The sequence below is a fragment of the Lotus japonicus genome, chromosome 6 (assembly GCF_012489685.1).
Source record: "Lotus japonicus ecotype B-129 chromosome 6, LjGifu_v1.2".
NCBI classification, from domain to species: domain Eukaryota; kingdom Viridiplantae; phylum Streptophyta; class Magnoliopsida; order Fabales; family Fabaceae; genus Lotus; species Lotus japonicus.
In genome coordinates, this window is record NC_080046.1 from 37,908,516 (window position 1) to 37,929,669 (window position 21,154).

Consider the following 21,154-nt stretch of genomic DNA (forward strand, 5'->3'; position numbering starts at 1 on the left):
AAACTCTAAAACCTCTCATGAGCCGTGAGAATATGAAGAGTCTAGCGTTTCGCTACACCACTTCAACATGCACTCACAGCACCTGCCTCATTTATCCACACCACTCCCAAAGAACCATTTCTCTTTCATACCTAGTTTCGTTTCCTACAACAATATCAATTCAGGTTTGTACTTTTCCAAGGCCTTTCTGATCAACATTCTCTTCGTTGTTCTACCCATCCTTCTCAAAATCTAAGACGCCCTTAGCTTTTCCATCTGCCACAACTTTATTGAGAGCCCCGTGCCCCAATCTGACGAACCAATGCTTGAATCACTGTCTCCTCCAAGCCGTCAAAGACCAACCCCATGCTTTTCCTTGCACGAAGAGCACGCCTTGCTCTGTTCACCAAGGCTTCCGAATCTGTTACATTTACCACACGCTGATTCTCAAGATTCACAAGGTTTTGTTGCACTACCTTTCCTTGTTTCTGTTTAGAGGAAGTAATTGTGCGTTTCAGCTCTTTTGTTGACGATGAGGCTGAAGCGCGTTTGATTCAATCACAATATCAATCAAAATTTATATATTTGTGCAAATGTTTTTTGACAGTCATAAATTTGTGCAACTAAAAATTATAAAAGATGCAAAAATATAACAACACACAAACTTTAAATTTTATATAACAAAATTCAGTGGTGGATACGTTGTGGTGGTGGTGGTGGTGGTGGTGGTGGTGGTAATGGTGGTAGTGTTGTGGGGCAGTGGTTACGACAATGACGATGGCAGTGACGAAAACGACAGTGGCAGTTTCGAAGGGCAGTGGTTGTGGTAGTAGTGGTGGTGGCGGCAGTGGTGGTGATGGGTGGTGTGAGTAGAGTGGTGGTGGTGGTGGTAGTAGTGGTAATGAAAGTGGTAGATAGTGGTCGAGGAGGTGGTGTGGGTGGTGGTGGAGTTGGATGTGGTGGCGGTAGTGGTTGTGGTGGTGGTCGTGAGTGGTGGTTATATGGGAATGGAGTTGGTGGTGGACGATGTAGTGGTGGCGTTGGCGGAAACAACAGTGGCGGTGGCAATGGCAATGGCGACATCGTTTGCTGTAGCAATGGAGGAGAGCGGTGGTGATGGTTGTGGCTAGTAGATTATACATCACAATACTAGATTTTATACCCGTGCGTTACACGGGTTTGTTTTCAACATTTTTAACATTAAATAACAATGATTATAGTTTAAATTATTACATAAATATTAAAATAGTTTTTATTTTAAAATAAATAATAATAATAATTTCCCTAAACATTTCAATAATTTCACAAAAAAATACTTTTCAATAAATAGTATTGGAGTTCTCTTTGTAAATAATTAATATTACGCAAATTTAATAATTAATATTTAATAATCAGCATTGGATCATTTTTAAAATTTAATTTATTAATTATTTAATAATGTGAAAATAATACACTCTAGTTGAAAAAAATTAAGCAAAAATTTTTTAATGACCTCAAAATAGTTGTTTTACCATTTTTTTACTTTTTTCCGAGAAAATCATTTTTTGGGAAGGGCGATCACAATTTCCCAAACAGGTTTACACATGTTAAAATTAAGAAAAATAAAGTAATTTCATCTTTTTCAACTATAATAAGATATAGATTAAGTATTATGTAGTAAATTTATATTTATTCAACTTTGGTCATAACGTTTTTTCTCTATTAACCTTGCTCAAAATCGTTTTTACTAATATATAATAAGATCGTAAAATTATATTGAGATTCTTTCTTCAAATAAATCACACATATGTTATAGTTAATAGTAAATACCTTATAGCTTCATTTTTTAATTTAAACAATTTTATCTAAATTATTTATTTATAACATTATTTTGTAATTAATCTAGTTTATTTTTAGTTATTTTTCCCTAATGCAAAATTCAAGTCAATTTTTATGTTTATGAATATTATTATTCAATTTAGATAATTGAATTACCTTTGAAAATAAAAAATTTTTCAGTTTTTAATTTTATTATTTAATATATTAATTACAAAGAAATTTGCTATGGCTTCCTTTATTTTACTACAAAGGTAGGAAGATTTTACTGCTTAATGCATTTAATTAATTTTTTTATGATAATTAGATTAAAAAATAAATGACTATGACTAAAGTATTTTAAAAAAAATATTTTTGTATCTAATTAAATATTTTATCAAATCGTTGTATTAACTCGTATTAACCTTCCTACCTCAAATAAAAGTGTGGTTTTTTTATATTAGAGTGTTTTGTTTCATTTTTCTTCACTCTTTTTTAGAGAACTAAAGTGTTAAGTTTCATGAGTCTTTTGTCATGTTCTATTCTACCTTATACAACAAACATGAAAATTAATTGACTAACTAATTGATCTAAAAAATGTATTGATCAGTTTTTAGTTTAGTTTAATGTATATATAATATAAAGAATTTTTTTGTTTTTTTTTTGTTGTATTTATAATAAAATTTCAATTGAGTTATAAATTTCAATTGAGTTCGATTTCTAAGGGCCGCACTTTTACTCTCACCACTCTCGGGTCGAAAATGTGGAGTAATTTAAAAATAATATTTCTAACAAATATTTATATATTTATGCAATAAAAAATTGAAAGGGTACAAAAATATAATACTATATGATGACCCGGGTTTATATGATGTTTTTATGGTTTTTCCTTGTAGGTTTTGAGTCTTTTTCTTGTGTCTCATGTAGTGTTTCATGCATTCTCATGCATTTTTACTTTTATTTGTGCATTTGCATTAGTTTAGTAATTATGTAGTTTTATAAGGACTTTAGTTGCATTTTAGTATAGTTTTGAGTCTTTTGTTAATTGTCATTAGTTTTGAGTCCCTTGTGCAATTAAATGGTTGGTATTCTTGATATTTTTCCTTGAGCTTTGATGAGAGTAATCAGGTCTGAAACTGAAGAAGAAGGAAGGTCAAGAAGCTTGGTGAATTGAAGGGAGGCTTAAAGAGGCATAAAGAAGAGTTAAAATGAAGATCAAGGGACTTTCCAGCGAGTCTGAGCGCCTAGGCATGCTCCATTGGCGCCTAGGCGCCAATTGCCCTGTTCCAAAAATTGGAATTGGCGCTCAGGCGCTCTGAATTGGCGCCTGAGCGTCAATTACCTTCCAGGGGCTCATTTTCAGGATGGAATTGGCGCTCAGGCGCTCTGAATTGGCGCCTGAGCGCCCGAAACAGCTTAAACTCGTGATTTTTTCCTATAAATAGGATTTTAGTCATTTTCTTTTGTAATCTTGGATACTACTCTCATTTTTACATAAACTCAGAGGTAGAGGAGCATCTAGGGGAGTGTGAGAGGGCTTCTAAGCTTGTAATTCAGGTTTTTAGCCAAGTATGGCTCTTGCCAAGCATGGCTCTTGCCAAGCATGGCTCTTGCCATGCTTGGCTAATCTCTCTTCTTTTGCTTTGGATTTCTTTGTAAGACTTTTTATATTTGAGTTATTATCTTAAGTTCTTTCCCACATGTTCTCCTTCTTCCCTTGAATCCCATTTTCTGAATTTCAATCTAAGCTTGTATGCATGCTTGCTTTATACTATTCTATAATCAGAACGGAAGTTTGTTATAGATTAGGGAACCGATTTGGGATTACCCCTTCTATACTTGCTACTAGGAATAGAGGAAGGGTTGGGGTTTGTTGGCATGAACTTTATAATCTTTATGCTTCAAACAAATGTTTAAGTACACAAGGAATTGGGCTTATCTTTTGGTTTGGAAGAATTATCTATGCGAGGCATCGATATGTAGTTGCTTAGGCTATAACATCAAGGAGAGATTCATGAGAACATGTGCTTAGAATGATGTGCTTGAATTGATTAGTTGAGCAAGAACCCAAAGTAAATCACTCTTTCTTTTCATTTTCTGTTTCATTTCTGAATTTATATTTTCTTTTTCATTATAACTACTTCAACATATCTCTTATTCAATAAAACCAACCTTCAAACTCAAAGCTTAAACTGAATTTAGTCACTCACAATCCCTGTGGTTCGATATTTAAAACCGGGTGGATTCGTACACTTGCGGATTTACCAACAAGTTTTTGGCGCCGTTGCCGGGGATTGTTTGTGATTTTTGGTTTGAGTTTTGAGTTTGAAGTTTAGTCTACCTAAGACTATAACTTAAGGGCTGAATGGGAGACAACCCATGTTTCTTTTTTCTGTTTTACGTTTTATCTTTTGTTTAGTGTTTCAGGAAATAAAAAGGATACAAACTTGGAGGCACTCAACCACTTGGAAGGAGGTTCTTTTCTTACTCTGATTTTAGTCCATGCATTACTAGCATATTTTTCCTTTATAGATTTTGTTTATCTTTTTTATCATGCATTGTTATATAGAGTCTTTTATACCTTGGTCTTTATTCCTTATACTCAAATGACATGTTCCCAAGTCTTGCTCACTCACATGATGCTGGTTTTGAAAATGTTTTTAAGTGGATACTTTGTGCTTTCTTTTGGGGAGTGATTGTATGTTGGGAAAGAGAGGGAGAGACTTCAGTCTTCTAAGTGTTATCTTGAGGATAGAGTTGATGTGAGTTCACAAGGGTCCATCTTTGACCCTTCACTATATAATTTCCCTGGAGGATCCTGACTCACTTGCACTTCTTGGTTCTGTGTTTCATTTGGTGCACCCTTCAGAGTAGCTCTATGAGACTTGCATCTTTGAGACTGGTAGGTTTTCTTGGACTTCAGAGCTTGTATTGTATATATTTGTCCTTAGTCGACCCTTTTGAGCCTTATGGAGATTCTATTGTTACCTTGTTTATTGGGCTGGATGATTGGTTGGATTCAATGGGGAGTTGTGGTTCTTAACTCTTAATGGAGCTAGTTTATAAAAAATGCAATTGTCTCTTGCCCCAAAGAAAAAAATTGAAAAAAGTCAAAAGAAAAAAATGAGCTCCATGGAATGGGTGGAGTTCCAAAAAAAAAGAAAAAATTCTGAAACAAAAGGGGGTTAAGAGACTTGTTTGCTAAGTATCAATTGCTTTAAGCTCCGGTTTTCATGAAGGACCACACTCAAAATCTTGTGCAACCTTAGTCTTCCTTAGGGACCACCTACCTTGTGCTTTACCTAGCCAACATTACAACCCTTTTGAAGTCTCATTGAATAATGCATTGTCAACTTTAGTTGCTCTTGAGTGAATGATTCTCAGAACCTATGAACTTGCTTTTGTGCTCAGTGCACTAAACAATTGTCTCATGCTAGGATGTTAGCTCTAAATGCTTCTCATAGTGGACTCTAATTCTTCTTTGTCTAAGAGTTGCATGAAGATAATTGTTGTATCTTTCTCTTGGAACTACTGCATTCACTTGATCCCCCGGTTTTCTGAAAATGTATCCCTCTTTTGGCATGTGTGTTGGGAGCAATTCTTTGTGCTTGAGGGCAAGCTAATCTTAGTGACGCTCGAGGGCGAGCTGTCGTTGAGTATAGTGGTGTGATGACCCGGGTTTATATGATGTTTTTATGGTTTTTCCTTGTAGGTTTTGAGTCTTTTTCTTGTGTCTCATGTAGTGTTTCATGCATTTTTACTTTTATTTGTGCATTTGCATTAGTTTAGTAATTATGTAGTTTTATAAGGACTTTAGTTGCATTTTAGTATAGTTTTGAGTCTTTTGTTAATTGTCATTAGTTTTGAGTCCCTTGTGCAATTAAATGGTTGGTATTCTTGATATTTTTCCTTGAGCTTTGATGAGAGTAATCAGGTCTGAAACTGAAGAAGAAGGAAGGTCAAGAAGCTTGGTGAATTGAAGGGAGGCTTAAAGAGGCATAAAGAAGAGTTAAAATGAAGATCAAGGGACTTTCCAGCGAGTCTGAGCGCCTAGGCATGCTCCATTGGCGCCTAGGCGCCAATTGCCCTGTTCCAAAAATTGGAATTGGCGCCTAGGCGCTCTGAATTGGCGCTCAGGCGCTCTGGAATTGGCGCTCAGGCGCTCTGAATTGGCGCTTAGGCGCCAATTACCTTCCAGGGGCTCATTTTCAGGATGGAATTGGCGCTCAGGCGCTCTGAATTGGCGCATGAGCGCCCGGAACAGCCCAAACTCGTGATTTTTGCCTATAAATAGGATTTTAGTCATTTTCTTTTGTAATCTTGGATACTACTCTCATTTTTACATAAACTCAGAGGTAGAGGAGCATCTAGGGGAGTGTGAGAGGGCTTCTAAGCTTGTAATTCAGGTTTTTAGGCTTGGCTAATCTCTCTTCTTTTGCTTTGGATTTCTTTGTAAGACTTTTTATATTTGAGTTATTATCTTAAGTTCTTTCCCACATGTTCTCCTTCTTCCCTTGAATCCCATTTTCTGAATTTCAATCTAAGCTTGTATGCATGCTTGCTTTATACTATTCTATAATCAGAACGGAAGTTTGTTATAGATTAGGGAATCGATTTGGGATTACCCCTTCTATACTTGCTACTAGGAATAGAGGAAGGGTTGGGGTTTGTTGGCATGAACTTTATAATCTTTATGCTTCAAACAAATGTTTAAGTACACAAGGAATTGGGCTTATCTTTTGGTTTGAAAGAATTATCTATGCGAGGCATCGATAGGTAGTTGCTTAGGCTATAACATCAAGGAGAGATTCATGAGAACATGTGCTTAGAATGATGTGCTTGAATTGATTAGTTGAGCAAGAACCCAAAGTAAATCACTCTTTCTTTTCATTTTCTGTTTCATTTCTGAATTTATATTTCCTTTTTCATTATAACTACTTCAACATATCTCTTATTCAATAAAACCAACCTTCAAACTCAAAGCTTAAACTGAATTTAGTCACTCACAATCCCTGTGGTTCGATATTTAAAACCGGGTGAATTCGTACACTTGCGGATTTACCAACACTATACAAATTTTAGATATTATTTAATAAATGTCTGGCAAGTGTGCAATAATAAGCTAGCTACCAAAGAGAATGTGCTGAAGAGAGGGATATCTTTAGATGACAATGGGATGTGTTCCTTATGTGGTGCTGCTTTAGAATCAAGCACGCATCTCTTTTTACACTGCAGTGTTGTCTGGTCTTTATGGAATGCTATTATGCAAAGAGAAGGGGGTAGTTTGGGCCATCGCCGACTCGCTCTTGGCTTTGGCAGAAGAGTGGTGCTCTCTTGTTGTTTCCTGTGATGTCTTTCTCTAGAACTTAATACCCTGTCCTCTGGTGTGGGTCATATGGATGGGTAGGAACGATAAACATTTCAACAATAAATGTTTCAGGACAAATGAAGTGTGGGACTTGCATCTTCTGAAAGTGTATTGGTGGACATAGAACTTGTGGAAAGAGTGTCATTTTGAACCGGCTCAATTTCTCACCAATTTCTGTGATATTAAAATCTGTAAATCGCTTGCCCCTCCAAGGGTGGCGGTTTGGCACCCTCCTTCTCCCGGAGTTCTGAAGTTCAACATTGACGGTGCTTCCCAAGGTAACCCCGGTCCAAGTGGTATATGTGGAGTGATTTGCAATCACAACAATGTCATTTTGGGTTATTTCTCCAAGAATTTGGGTCACAACTGGGCATTCACAACAGAGGTAAAGGCGATCCTTAATGCCTTGTTGTTTTATCAACAATTCATGTTTAGGAATATTATCATTGAAAGTGGCTCATCTTTAGTTTTGCGTTGGGCTATGTCTCAAGAAAGAAGACCCTTTCCTTGGGGTTCCATCACATCTTCCGAGAAGCAAATGAAAAAGATGATAAACTTGCTAAAGAAGGTTGCAATAGGCCTGAAGTCTTATGGGTTTGTCTTGAGACTCCTTTGGTTTAGCTTGTTGTTCAGGCTACTGGTCAGTGTTTTTTCTATTGCTTACCCTCTGAGCTGTAAGTGATGGCGGTCAGTAAGGAGGTGATCTTTTTCTATTTGGTGTTGTCGATTTATCCTAGCCATCTTCTACTAGTGCTGCTCATGCGTGTTTTGGTTTTTGCTATACCTTTTCCATATCAGCGTTGTTTAGGTCCTTGAGGGGACTCCCATTTCTTTGTGTGCGGTCCTTGTTTAAACACTAGTTTTTATGTCTGGAATTGCAGCTCTTGTTACTATTGTCTTTTTTCTTGAATCTTTGTGCTTTATTATACATTTTCTTAGTCCTTTTCTTCTTATTTCTCTTCGGCTTTTTGTTTAGCCTTGTTGATGGTTGTAATATTATGTACTCTTGTATTTGGGGTTCTTGTTTCCCTAAGTACTCTTATCTATGTATCTATATATATATATATATATATATATATATATATATATATGTATATTTGGTTTTTCCAAAAAAAAAAGTCACTCGTGCCTTGCACGGGTAATTCAACTATTTAATTATAAAAGATAGTATTATATTAAGATAAAAAAAAATATAATAAAATTAAGAATAATAATGATAATATATTTTTGTGACCATTGATTTTTAAGAAGCAAAAACATTTACTCAAAAAAATATAAGTCAATGCTACTATCATCATGTGCTCAAAAATTACTATTTATTTGAAAAAATTGTTATTTATATTCTTAAATTTTTTAAATAAAATATCATTAATAAATTTAGACCTATTTTAAAGAATTTTAATATTATTCTTTTTATGGCTTTTGAATAAAGACTTATTTTTATTTTCTATAAATTATATGAAGGTATGAAAAACGGTAGAAAGGGGGGGTTTGAATAACGTTTTCAGAACAAAACTTCCACCTTAAAGATTTTGGCAAATCTTTCGAGAACTTAAGTGCTAAAGATAAGAGATAGAAAAGCACACAAGGATTTTATCCTGGTTCACTTGATAAATCACTCAAGCTACTCCAGTCCACCCGTTAAGGTGATTTCTTCCTTCTTAGAATGAAGGCAATCCACTAATCAGGTAAGAGTTACAACTGCACTTGAAACCTACAAGTGACTAACAATTACACTGACTTAGCTCACACTAAGATTCACTCTCTTAGTCTTCTCTAGGATCCGATCAACCTTGATCTCCTAAAGGAACTACCACTAAGATTCACTCTCTTAGTCTTCTCTAGGATCCGATCAACCTTGATCTCCTAAAGGAACTAAACAAACTGTTTATCAAAGAGATGTTTACAAGAGATTTGCTTCTGAAAAGCTTATAGTAAACACAATGAATTTCAAGATGAAAGAAAGCTAAGAATATTTTGAATATGTCTTGCGCGTGTGTTGCTTCTTCTTAGTTTCTTAGCCGCTTCTTTCAATCTTCAGCCTCTATATATACTCCAAGGATTAGGGTTGAGCGTTGCATGGGAAATGCTACCGTTGGAGGGCAGTTCTGGAAAATCCAGCTTCTGCAGTGGCTGAGAACGTTAGGTAGGTCGTCAGGAAGGTACACTTGCTTTTGTACTTGGATAGCGACTTGACCTTTTAACCTAGGAGACTTCTGATCAGAGGAATACTTCATATTGGAACTTGTGAAGCCGGTTGATCAGAGTCAGAGGGAAAGCACAGATCCTCTGACCATTGTATCTTCTGATTCTGAACTCAGAGGGAAGAACATGGCCTTCAGAGTTTCTTGCTTCTGGACTTCAGAGTTTCCACTATTCAGCTTCTGGATCTTCAGAGTCTTCTACACCATCAGAACATCTGAACCTTCAGTGTTTCTTGGTTATCAGAACTTCTGGATCTTCAGAGCTTCTAGCGACTGAGTCCACATCAGAGTTTGTATAGCTTCAGAACTTCTGAAGCTTTTCCACTGTTCATACTGAACATGGTGAATGCGAAAGCGTTGCTTGGGTTACCCTTTATACACAGTGCTTCTGATTTGTGTGAGATTAAGTTGAGGTCAGAGCCTGTAAATAGCACACTCAGAAAAACACGTTAGAGTACCACAATTGTTCATATCAAAAGGTTAACTTGTAATCATCAAAACATAGAGTTGTACTACTAGATCAAAACTTGATCTTACAATCTCCCCCTTTTTGATGATGACAAAACTAAGATTTTTGATGAACAATTCTTAAACATTAAACTGAATTCACTCAGAGTTTAGAGATATAGAATAATACTTATCCTGATGTGAATAGTTTATCTTGCTCATTCTGAATTCAAGTCACTGCTTGATTCTGAGCTTAGCTCCCCCTGAATCTAATACTTGATGAAAACGTTAGTAAAGTCTAGATTCTGAGCTAAATGATGTAAGAGTTCAGAGTGAAAAACTTATGACATAGATGAAAAACGAATAATCAGAGCGCATAAGTGATCAGAGTCATGGACATGGTATCAGAGTCTTGGGTATCAGAGTCAACTTATAATCACTTCAGAAGAAGTGAAATGTATTCCTTGTATTTGCCCAGTGACACATCTATGGTCATGAAGGTGGAACTCTTAAATTCTCCAAAAGAAAAATAAATCACACTAACACATCTTACACATCAAAAACAGGGTTTACTCCCCCTTTTTGTCATAAGCAAAAAGCTTGGGGTGTGAAAAACTTAGCTTGAAGTACAAGGTACTCCCCCTTAGAGAAGGTCTAAGTTTAAAGAAAATGAAAATGATGTAAGAATCAGAGTCAGGCGAAAATAAATAGAAGAGTTAATGCAAAGGATGAACGTTTACCACCGGTCAAGTGAGTAAATAGAAGGGTCAGTTACCAAGAACTTAACCTCGAGAAACTGTAAGAGCATTAACTTTCAGAGAGAAAGTGAAGCCTATAAAAAGCGTTGGAGAGAAAGGTAAGCTTCACACCTCGAACAAGTTTCATTAAAAAGAATGGCATCATACAGCGTAGCACTAGAAGAGCTGAGGAAGAAGGCCTTTGAAGAGGACTTGTTCCTGAACATCAGGCATCCAGAGGGTGCAACTACCATCGCGGAGCTGACACGGACACTACTGGAAGAGGACCTGCGTCCAGAGTTGGAGAGAGACCTGAAGGAATTTCTTGCCTTCGTGGAGGAGGTGCAAGAACTCAGCCGGCTTGAACTCAAGCTGCTGGAAGAAAAAGAAATTTTGGAAGAGAAGCTCAGGACTTCAGAAGACATTCTGGAGAGGGATGAGCTAAAGATCAGGCTCAGCAACATCCAGCATGTACTGGAGCGTCTGGAGAAGGATAGGTCAGAGCAGCGCCAGGAGTGCAGAAGAATGAGGAGGGATCCTCCATTCTAGATGATATGATGTAAAGAAATATGATGTAAACATAGAATAATTATGAATAAAACAAGTTTGGCAAACATGTGTGACATAAGAGTATAGTTATGCATATATAATCACAAACGAACAAAAGAGAATAAATAAATAAAAAGAAACAGAGTTTAACAAAAGGAAAACAAAGTTAACGAAAAAGAAGAAAAAGAAGAGATCCTAAAAACTAAGGTTTGTCAGTTCGTCTCAGAAGTTCCATCATCATTTGCTTCATCTCAATCAGCATGGATTCATGAGTGTCAAGACGTTGTTCCATGATGTCGAGTCTGGAAGAGCTTGGCTGAGAAGAACTGGAAGGAACAGTCTGAGCAGCTTGAGGTTCTGGAATGGAAGCAGAAGCAGCAGGAGTAAACACAACTGGTGCAAGTCGCTCTGCCTCAGCCTCAGCTTCAAGACGCTCTGCCTCAAGTCTGGCTTGTTCAGCTTGAGCTGCTGCTTGACGTGCAGCTTCTTCTGCTTGTTCTTTCTTTCTCTTGGCTTCTTCAATAGCTTCAAGAAGCTTATTTCTCTGTTCTAGTTCATGAAGAGCCACCCTCCTAGCAAGCCTTTGCTTTGCAGCCTCAATGCTCTGACTGCCCTCTGCATGCAGGAGCTGCATCATAATTGGAACTTGAGCCACTAGCCAAGTGCTCAGATTGTTCCACTCATCAGCCACATTGTCAGCATTCTCACTGAGATCAGTCTGACCGTGCACATTACGGAGCCTCAAAGAGGCTTCATGATAGAAGATATTGATGCACTCAGAGAGAGATGTGGGTTGAAGGTGAGTATAGGGAATTATGGAGAGGTTGGGTTCAGGAGAGGCTGGGTGATTGCTGCTATGAGCTTCAGAGGCACCTTGTGGAGAACCAATGTTAATCATGGGAGCATTGGGTTCAGAGGTTCCAAGGTGAGGGTCTGAAGTTTCAACCAGAGGGTGAGGTGATCTAACCGAGGATTGGTTAGACACTGATTGTTCAGGTTCAGGGTCTGGTTGAATGGGCTCTTGTTGGTCAGGGACAGGGTGAGCTTGTTGAACTAAGGGGTCTGCCTCTTGGATAGGATTGGCCAAGATAGGTTCATCTGGGTCAACTAGACGTTCAGGTCTAGGGCCAGGATATCTCCTAGGGCTTGGACATGTAAGGTAATACTCTTCCAAGGCAGATACCTTTTCTTTTCTAACCTCCATGAATTTTCTAATGGATTCAGAGGTATTGGAGGGAGGAGAGTCAATAACATTGGTTGGGAAGGATACAGGTGTAAAGGCTGTTGAAGAGTCTGTATCCGTGGTTCTGACAGCAGGACGTGCTGATGCTCTGGGAGCAGAGTGATCAGACGTTCTGGGTTGTGGTTCTGTTTGGTTGGGCTCAGGTTGTTCTTGGACGATTGGTTCAGAAGATAATGGGTCGTATGGAATGGTAAGGAGAGAGGTTGGATCTTCTGACCTAGAGGTTGGGTTCTGAAGCAAATTCCAGAGTGGTGCTTCAGTAGGAGAAGGTTGAAAGAAGGAGGATCTTGGGGAATGTGGTGGAGAGGTGGTTTGTTCGGCTGGCTGGGATTCAGGAATAGGAGTGAGGGGATTTGAGGAGTGTTGGAGCAAGGCAGAAATAGGAAGTGCATCAAATAAATTCAAATCATCATTAGAAGCAAGTGCAGGCTTACTTGAATGTGCTGATGATCGAGTCACTCTGGCAGGAGGTTCAGTCCTTCTGACCACTGCAGCAGCTGGTTCCACCCGAGTAGGCTTCACCACGATTCTGACCTTCTTCTGCTTCTTCTTTGGAGGACCATCCTCACTATCATCATCATCACCATCATCAGGCTTTCTCTTCGTCTTCTTGACCAGAAGGACATCAGAGTCTTCAGAGGATGCTTCCAGAACCATCTTCCTCTGAGCTTTCTTCTTGGGAGGAGAAGGAAACTCTGGAGCTGGTGGTAGTCTGCTGACGAAATCATCAAGGTCAATTTCGAATCCTTGAGCCCTGAGGTCTTCAACATAGCATCTGATGGCTTCAGGATGGTCTGCTTGAGTCCACAGAGGGTAGTCATTCAGAGGCATTCTTCTTCCTCTGATCTCAGAAGATGAGTCTTCATGAGCAGGAGCAATCTTCTTCTGGATTAAGCCCATCTTCTTCAAGGAGTTTGCAGTGAAGACATCACTGACAATTGTGCTCAAATCCTCTGTGCAACCAGCATCGATCAAATCTTGCACCAAGTGGCTTTCAATGAGAAAGTCTGAGAGCAGCCTCCCAAAAGGGATATATTTGATTGCAGACTTGATGGAGGCGGTGGTGCGAGACTTCCGGATGCATTCCTTTAAGTAGGAGAACAGAAAGTAGGGAAGGCAGATCTTCTCCTTGTCTTGAATGAAGAACAGCATCGCCTTCTGGTTGAAGTTGATGTAATCTGGGGAACTGCCCTTCGGTCTCTGATTGATGCAGTTGAGCAGGATCTTGTGCCAGATTCTGAGTTTGGGGTGAAGATCCATCACTTTGTAACTTGTCTTGCCCGGTTTGAAAGTGGTGTACAGGGCCTGGTTGACTTTGTCTTTGGTGCTAGGTTTCAGCTTCGATTCCGTCAGTTGGAACCGATACCCATAAGCAGTTTCTGCTCCTAGCAGATTCACGAATGACTTCTCAGTGATGATGATCTTCCTGCCAAGAATGTGAGAGACCACTTGAGTGTCATCGCAGTCTGCGTGCTTCCAGAATTCCTTTACCAATTTCTCATACACCGGTCCTCGAAGTCGATTGAAATAATTTCCCCAACCTTGAGCTTGGACTTCAGGACGAAGATCAAACCCATTTGCAGCCAAGTTATCGAGGTTGAATCTCCATTCTGCCAGGACTTGGAGTTCCTCAGGAGCAAATACGCAGTGAACGGCACAGCCCCGTTCTGGAATTGGAACAATCTGCTCTTGAACTTGAACTTGTTCTTGTGCCGGGTTCTCAGAGCCCCTTTGACCCGTTGCCAAACCAACTTCCATGTGAGGGAACTGAGGTGCATCTGCAGTAGATCTTCTGGTTTGTCTCACCATTTTGAAGAGGTTGAAGGTTTGAGGTAGAAGATGAAGTTTGAAGGATGAAGAGAGATCGAGAGAGAAATCAAGAAATGCGGTTTTGAAAAGCAGAGAGTGCGAGAGTGAAAACCGGAAGTGAACGAGAACGTGTGTGTATAGTGGGTTTTATCAAATAACCGTTGTTGATTCAAAAAGCACTTTAAGATCAACGGTTGAAAATTAAAGATAGATAGTAACAGTAATACACAATCACACACAGGAGATAAGCATATCTACACGCAATCATAACAGACTGTCACACGGGCACAAGGAATTATGCATCAGAAATTCTGACACACGTGTTGTTGTCTCAGCTTCAGAGTCAGTACCAGTGGGCACACACACTCTGATTGAGTTACCTTCTGGACTAGACATCTTCTGATCAAGAAGTATCATAGTCAGAGGTTCTGATCCATCTTCACTCTGGACAAAAGTCCATGTTTAGATTTTTCAGAATAAAATTAAATCTATCCTCTGCTAAGGGCTTTGTAAAGATATCTGCCCATTGATGGTCAGTATCAACAAACTTCAGAAGAAGTACGCCCTTCTGCACATAATCTCTAATGAAGTGATACTTTACCTCAATGTGCTTTGCCCTTGAATGCAAGATAGGATTCTTGCTCAACGAGATTGCAGCAGTGTTATCACAATAAATTGGGATATTGCTCTCAAGGATCTGATAATCCTCCAGCTGATGTTTCATCCAGAGCATCTGAGTGCTGCATATTGCTGCTGAGATATATTCTGCCTCTGCAGTTGATAGTGCAATGGTTGATTGCCTCTTGCTTGCCCATGAGACTAGATTGCTTCCCAGAAATTGACAATTTCCAGAAGTGCTTTTTCTCTCTGTTCTATCTCCAGCATAATCAGCATCACAATAACCTGAAAGCTTATACTCTGATGTTTTCTTATACATCAAGCCAAGGTTAGTGGTGCCTTTCAGATACCTTAGGATCCTCTTAACAGCAGTTAAGTGGGTTTCCCTTGGATCTGATTGGAAACGAGCACATAAGTGAACACTAAATAATATGTCTGGCCTAGATGCAGTTAAGTATAGAAGTGAACCTATCATTCCACGATAGAGCTTCTGACATACTTTACCACTTTTATCTTCTTTCTCCAGAATGCATGTAGGATGCATTGGAGTCTTGGCCACTGTAGATTCCAGCATATTGAACTTCTTCAGAAGTTCTTTAGTGTACTTGCTCTGATGGATATATGTTCCTTCTGGTGTTTGATCAACTTGTATTCCCAGAAAGTACTTTAATTCTCCCATCATACTCATCTCAAATTCAGCCTGCATCATCTCAGAAAATTCTTTGCATAGAGATTGATTAGCAGAACCAAATATAATATCATCAACATAAATTTGCACAATTAAGATATCATCTTTATAAGTCTTGCAAAAAAGAGTTGTATCTACTTTACCCCTTACAAACTCATTCTCCAGAAGGAATGAGCTAAGTCTCTCATACCATGCTCTGGGAGCTTGCTTCAGACCGTAGAGTGATTTCTTCAATTTGAACACATGGTCTGGTTTCTTTTCATCTTCAAAACCTGGGGGTTGATGAACATAGACTTCCTCTGAGATATAACCATTTAGGAAGGCACTCTTTACGTCCATCTGATGTAGAACTATGTTGTGATTTACTGAGAAGGAGATCAACAGTCTGATTGCCTCCAGTCTTGCTACTGGAGCAAATGTTTCGGTGTAGTCTATTCCTTCCTGCTGGCTGTAGCCTTGAGCAACTAGCCTTGCCTTGTTTCTGACTACATTTCCTTTCTCATTCAGCTTGTTTCTGAATACCCACTTCGTTCCAATAACATGGACACTCTCAGGCTTCTTCACTAAGCTCCAAACATCGTTCTTGGAAAATTGATTCAGTTCTTCTTCCATGGCCAGAATCCAATCCTTGTCCTGAAGAGCTTCATCTATGGACTTGGGTTCAATTAAGGACACCAATCCTTTCAGACTCAGCAAGGTCTCTTCAGAGGGTCTGAAGGCAGATCTGGTTCTGACTGGTTCATCTTTGTTGCCCAGAATCAATTCCTTAGGATGAGCTGCAGTGATTCTGCTCTTCTTCAGAGTTTGTGAGTTAGAGGGACCAGCTTCTTCCTCTGGTTCATCTTCCTCTGGCTCAACTTCCTCTGGAGCTTTGCCTTTGTCAGAAACATTAATGCTTAAATCTGCAAACTTTTCAACTAGCTTTGACTGGTCAGAGTCAAGCTTATCATCAAATCTAACATGAATGGATTCTTCAATAGTCTTAGCATCAGTATTATAAAATCTAAAACCTTTAGATCTATCAGAATAACCAAGTAATAGACACTTAGAAGACTTAGCATCAAATTTATGCAATCTATCCTTAGTATTGAGAACATAACAAACACAGCCAAAAGGATGAAAATAAGAAATGTTGGGTTTTATGTTCTTCCACAATTCATAAGGAGTCTTATTCAGAATTGGTCTCACAGAGATTCTGTTCTGAATGTAACATGCTGTATTTACTGCCTCTGCCCAAAAGTGCTTAGCCATGCCAGTTTCTTGGAGCATGGTTCTAGCCATCTCCTGAAGAGTTCTGTTCTTCCTCTCAACAACACCATTTTGTTGAGGAGTTCTGGGACAAGAGAAATCATGTGCAATTCCATAGGAATCAAACAGACTCTCAAACTTGTCATTCTCAAACTCTCCACCATGGTCACTTCTGACACGCACAATCCTACAAGCCTTCTCGTTTTGCACTTGAGCAATGAAGGTAGAGAACACAGCATGAGACTCATCCTTGCGGGTTAGAAACTTTACCCATGTCCAGCGGCTATAGTCATCAACGATAACCATCCCATATCTCTTGCCACCTATAGACTCAGTTTTCACTGGTCCAAAAAGGTCGATATGCAGAAGTTCCAACGGCCTTGAGGTTGAGACAACATTCTTTGCCTTGAAAGGGACTTTTGTGAATTTGCCTTTCTGACATGCTTCACAAAGAGCGTCTGAAGCGAACTTCAGATTGGGTAAGCCCCTGACAAGGTTTAGCTTGCTCAGCTGAGAAATCTTTCTCATACTGGCATGCCCTAACCGTCTATGCCATACCCACTGCTCTTCATTAACAGACAGAAGGCACTTCACATTCTGAGTCTCCAACTCAGATAATCTGATCTTATAAATGTTGTTCTTCCTCTTGCTGTTAAACAGAACAGAGCCATCGATCTGACTTACAGCCCGGCAGGACTTTTGATTGAATATAACATCATAACCCTTGTCAGCTAATTGACTTATAGACAATAAGTTATGTGTTAAGCCGTCTACCAATAAAACATTATCAATGCATGGACTGCTATCTACACAAATAGTACCAGTACCAACAATTTTACCCTTTTCATTTCCTCCGAAGCCAACTTCGCCTCCAGGCTTAAGTTTCAGCTCTCGGAACATACGCTTTTCTCCCGTCATGTGACGCGAGCATCCACTGTCCAGATACTATGATTGGTGTTTCAGTGGAGCTATCAAGGATATCTGCAACATAGATAATTTTGTCCTTAGGTACCCACTTTCTGGGTCCTCTTTTGTTAGTTACCCCAGAGGTTCTGATCACCTTGGGTGTCTCAACATAATATTTTAAAGAAATATTTGCATGATATTTAGTCATAGAGAAAGATCCCTTTTTAAGAGGGTTTTTAGCAATTTTAGCAGGTACAGGATCAGGCAATATGGTACCAGAGGGAACAAAGCATTCATACAAGGATTTAGCTTTAGACACAGAAGGCTCATTTCTAATTGGTTTAGAATAGCCAATGCCATGTATTCCATTTCTGCTTACGCCATAGATCATTGAAGCCATTAAGCTTCTATCCACGCTTTTAGCTAGGAATCTTTGAAAAGACTTTTCATACTTAGATTCATTTCTACAATCAGAGGCATCACAGGCAACAATTTCTTCTAACTTAGCAATCTGGTTCTTAAGCACAGAGTTAGAATTTACCAAGGCATGATTTTCATTTTTCAAATCAGAAATAATTTTCTCATGTTCAGAAGGAGTCTTAGAGACAGCAGATAAGTTCTTTTTCAACTTTTTATGCTTAGACAATAAAGAGTTATACTCATCCATGATATCAGACAAAGCATGTTTCAGTTCAGAGGTAGAGAAGGAAGCGAATACCTCATTTTCATCGTCTGAGTTAGGATCTCCTTCTGATTCTGAGTCAGAGTCAACAGCTTCCTTTGACTCTGCTCCTTTGTCTTTGACAATGGCCATGAGTCCTTGGACTTCACCATCAGAGTCAACATCCTCTGACTCTGATTCATCGAATGTCACCATCAGACTCTTCTTGGTCTTGAAGTGCTTCTTTGGCTTCTTGTCTTTCTTCAACTTTGGACAATCACTTTTGTAGTGCCCAGATTCTTTGCACTCAAAGCATGTGACTTCCTTGATTGAAGACTTCTTCTGGCCTGAGGACTCATACTTGCCTTTTGCCTTTCCAGAGCCTTTGAACTTGCTCTGCCTGTGCTTCCAGATGCGGTTGAGTCTCTTGGAGATCAGAGTCAGCTCATCTTCATCAGAATCTTCTGATGCTTCTTCAGATTCTTCTTCTTCAGCTTGAAGAGCCTTTGACTTCTCAACCTTAGCCTTTTCAGATTTGGATTTCAAGGCTATGGACTTTTTCCTCAGATCTTGCATCTCTGAGCGTTTCAGCTCATGGCATTTCAAAATGCTGATGAGTTCTTCTAAACTCATATTCTCAACGTCTCTCGTGAGCTCTATTGAAGTCACCAAAGGCATCCAACTTTCAGGAAGACACCTGATGACCCTTATGACATGATCTTTTGTTGTGTAGCTCTTGTTGAGAGGTCGTATGCCAGCTACAAGCAATTGAAATCTGGAGAACATTTCTTCAATGGACTCATTTGGCTCCATGATGAAGGATTCATACTTTTGGATCAAAGACAATGCCTTTGATTCTTTGACTTTCTTGTTTCCTTCATGAGACATCTTCAGAGAATCAAAAATGCCTTTAGCAAACTCACGATCTGTAATCTTCTGGTACTCTTCATAGGAAATAGCACTTAGAAGAATTGCTCTTGCTTTGTGATGTTGTGAGTACAGCTTCTTTTGATCTGCAGTCATCTCTGACCTTGGGATCTTCTTGCCATCTGCATCAACTGGACGCTCATAGCCATCCACAATAATATCCCAGAGATCTGCATCGAAACCCAGAAAGAAACTTTCCAGTCTATCTTTCCAATATTCGAACCTTTGACCATCGAACATAGGAGGCTTTGCGTTGTAACCATCTCTTTGAGTTTCACTGGTGGTGGCAGCCATTGTTTTTCACACCGGCCCGGATCACTGAACACTGTTAGGTGTGGTAATCAGAACTTGCGCTCTGATACCAATTGAAGGTATGAAAAACGGTAGAAAGGGGGGGTTTGAATAACGTTTTCAGAACAAAACTTCCACCTTAAAGATTTTGGCAAATCTTTCGAGAACTTAAGTGCTAAAGATAAGAGATAGAAAATCACACAAGGATTTTATCCTGGTTCACTTGATAAATCACTCAAGCTACTCCAGTCCACCCGTTAAGGTGATTTCTTCCTTCTTAGAATGAAGGCAATCCACTAATCAGGTAAGAGTTACAACTGCACTTGAAACCTACAAGTGACTAACAATTACACTGACTTAGCTCACACTAAGATTCACTCTCTTAGTCTTCTCTAGGATCCGATCAACCTTGATCTCCTAAAGGAACTACCACTAAGATTCACTCTCTTAGTCTTCTCTAGGATCCGATCAACCTTGATCTCCTAAAGGAACTAAACAAACTGTTTATCAAAGAGATGTTTATAAGAGATTTGCTTCTGAAAAGCTTATAGTAAACACAATGAATTTCAAGATGAAAGAAAGCTAAGAATATTTTGAATATGTCTTGCGCGTGTGTTGCTTCTTCTTAGTTTCTTAGCCGCTTCTTTCAATCTTCAGCCTCTATATATACTCCAAGGATTAGGGTTGAGCGTTGCATGGGAAATGCTACCGTTGGAGGGCAGTTCTGGAAAATCCAGCTTCTGCAGTGGCTGAGAACGTTAGGTAGGTCGTCAGGAAGGTACACTTGCTTTTGTACTTGGATAGCGACTTGACCTTTTAACCTAGGAGACTTCTGATCAGAGGAATACTTCATATTGGAACTTGTGAAGCCGGTTGATCAGAGTCAGAGGGAAAGCACAGATCCTCTGACCATTGTATCTTCTGATTCTGAACTCAGAGGGAAGAACATGGCCTTCAGAGTTTCTTGCTTCTGGACTTCAGAGTTTCCACTATTCAGCTTCTGGATCTTCAGAGTCTTCTACACCATCAGAACATCTGAACCTTCAGTGTTTCTTGGTTATCAGAACTTCTGGATCTTCAGAGCTTCTAGCGACTGAGTCCACATCAGAGTTTGTATAGCTTCAGAACTTCTGAAGCTTTTCCACTGTTCATACTGAACATGGTGAATGCGAAAGCGTTGCTTGGGTTACCCTTTATACACAGTGCTTCTGATTTGTGTGAGATTAAGTTGAGGTCAGAGCCTGTAAATAGCACACTCAGAAAAACACGTTAGAGTACCACAATTGTTCATATCAAAAGGTTAACTTGTAATCATCAAAACATAGAGTTGTACTAGATCAAAACTTGATCTTACATTATATGCATTTGATTTTATGTTTTTGAATTCATTGGAAATTTTTTAAGCAAAATCTGCATTAAATATATTAAATATCATATTTGAAAATTTGATATTTGATAACATTGAATATTATATTTATAATAAATATTTTTCATTTTCGGTCAATGCTTTAGAATGTTGGTTGGTACATAAATGATATTTTTGCCATTAAAATAAATTTAAATTTAAATATTCTTAATATTAATAACATAAAATACTATATTTAAAAAAAATATTTTAATAGTCAATGCTTTTATAACAATCAACGGTGTTTTATGATTTATACTAATATAATATTTTATAATAA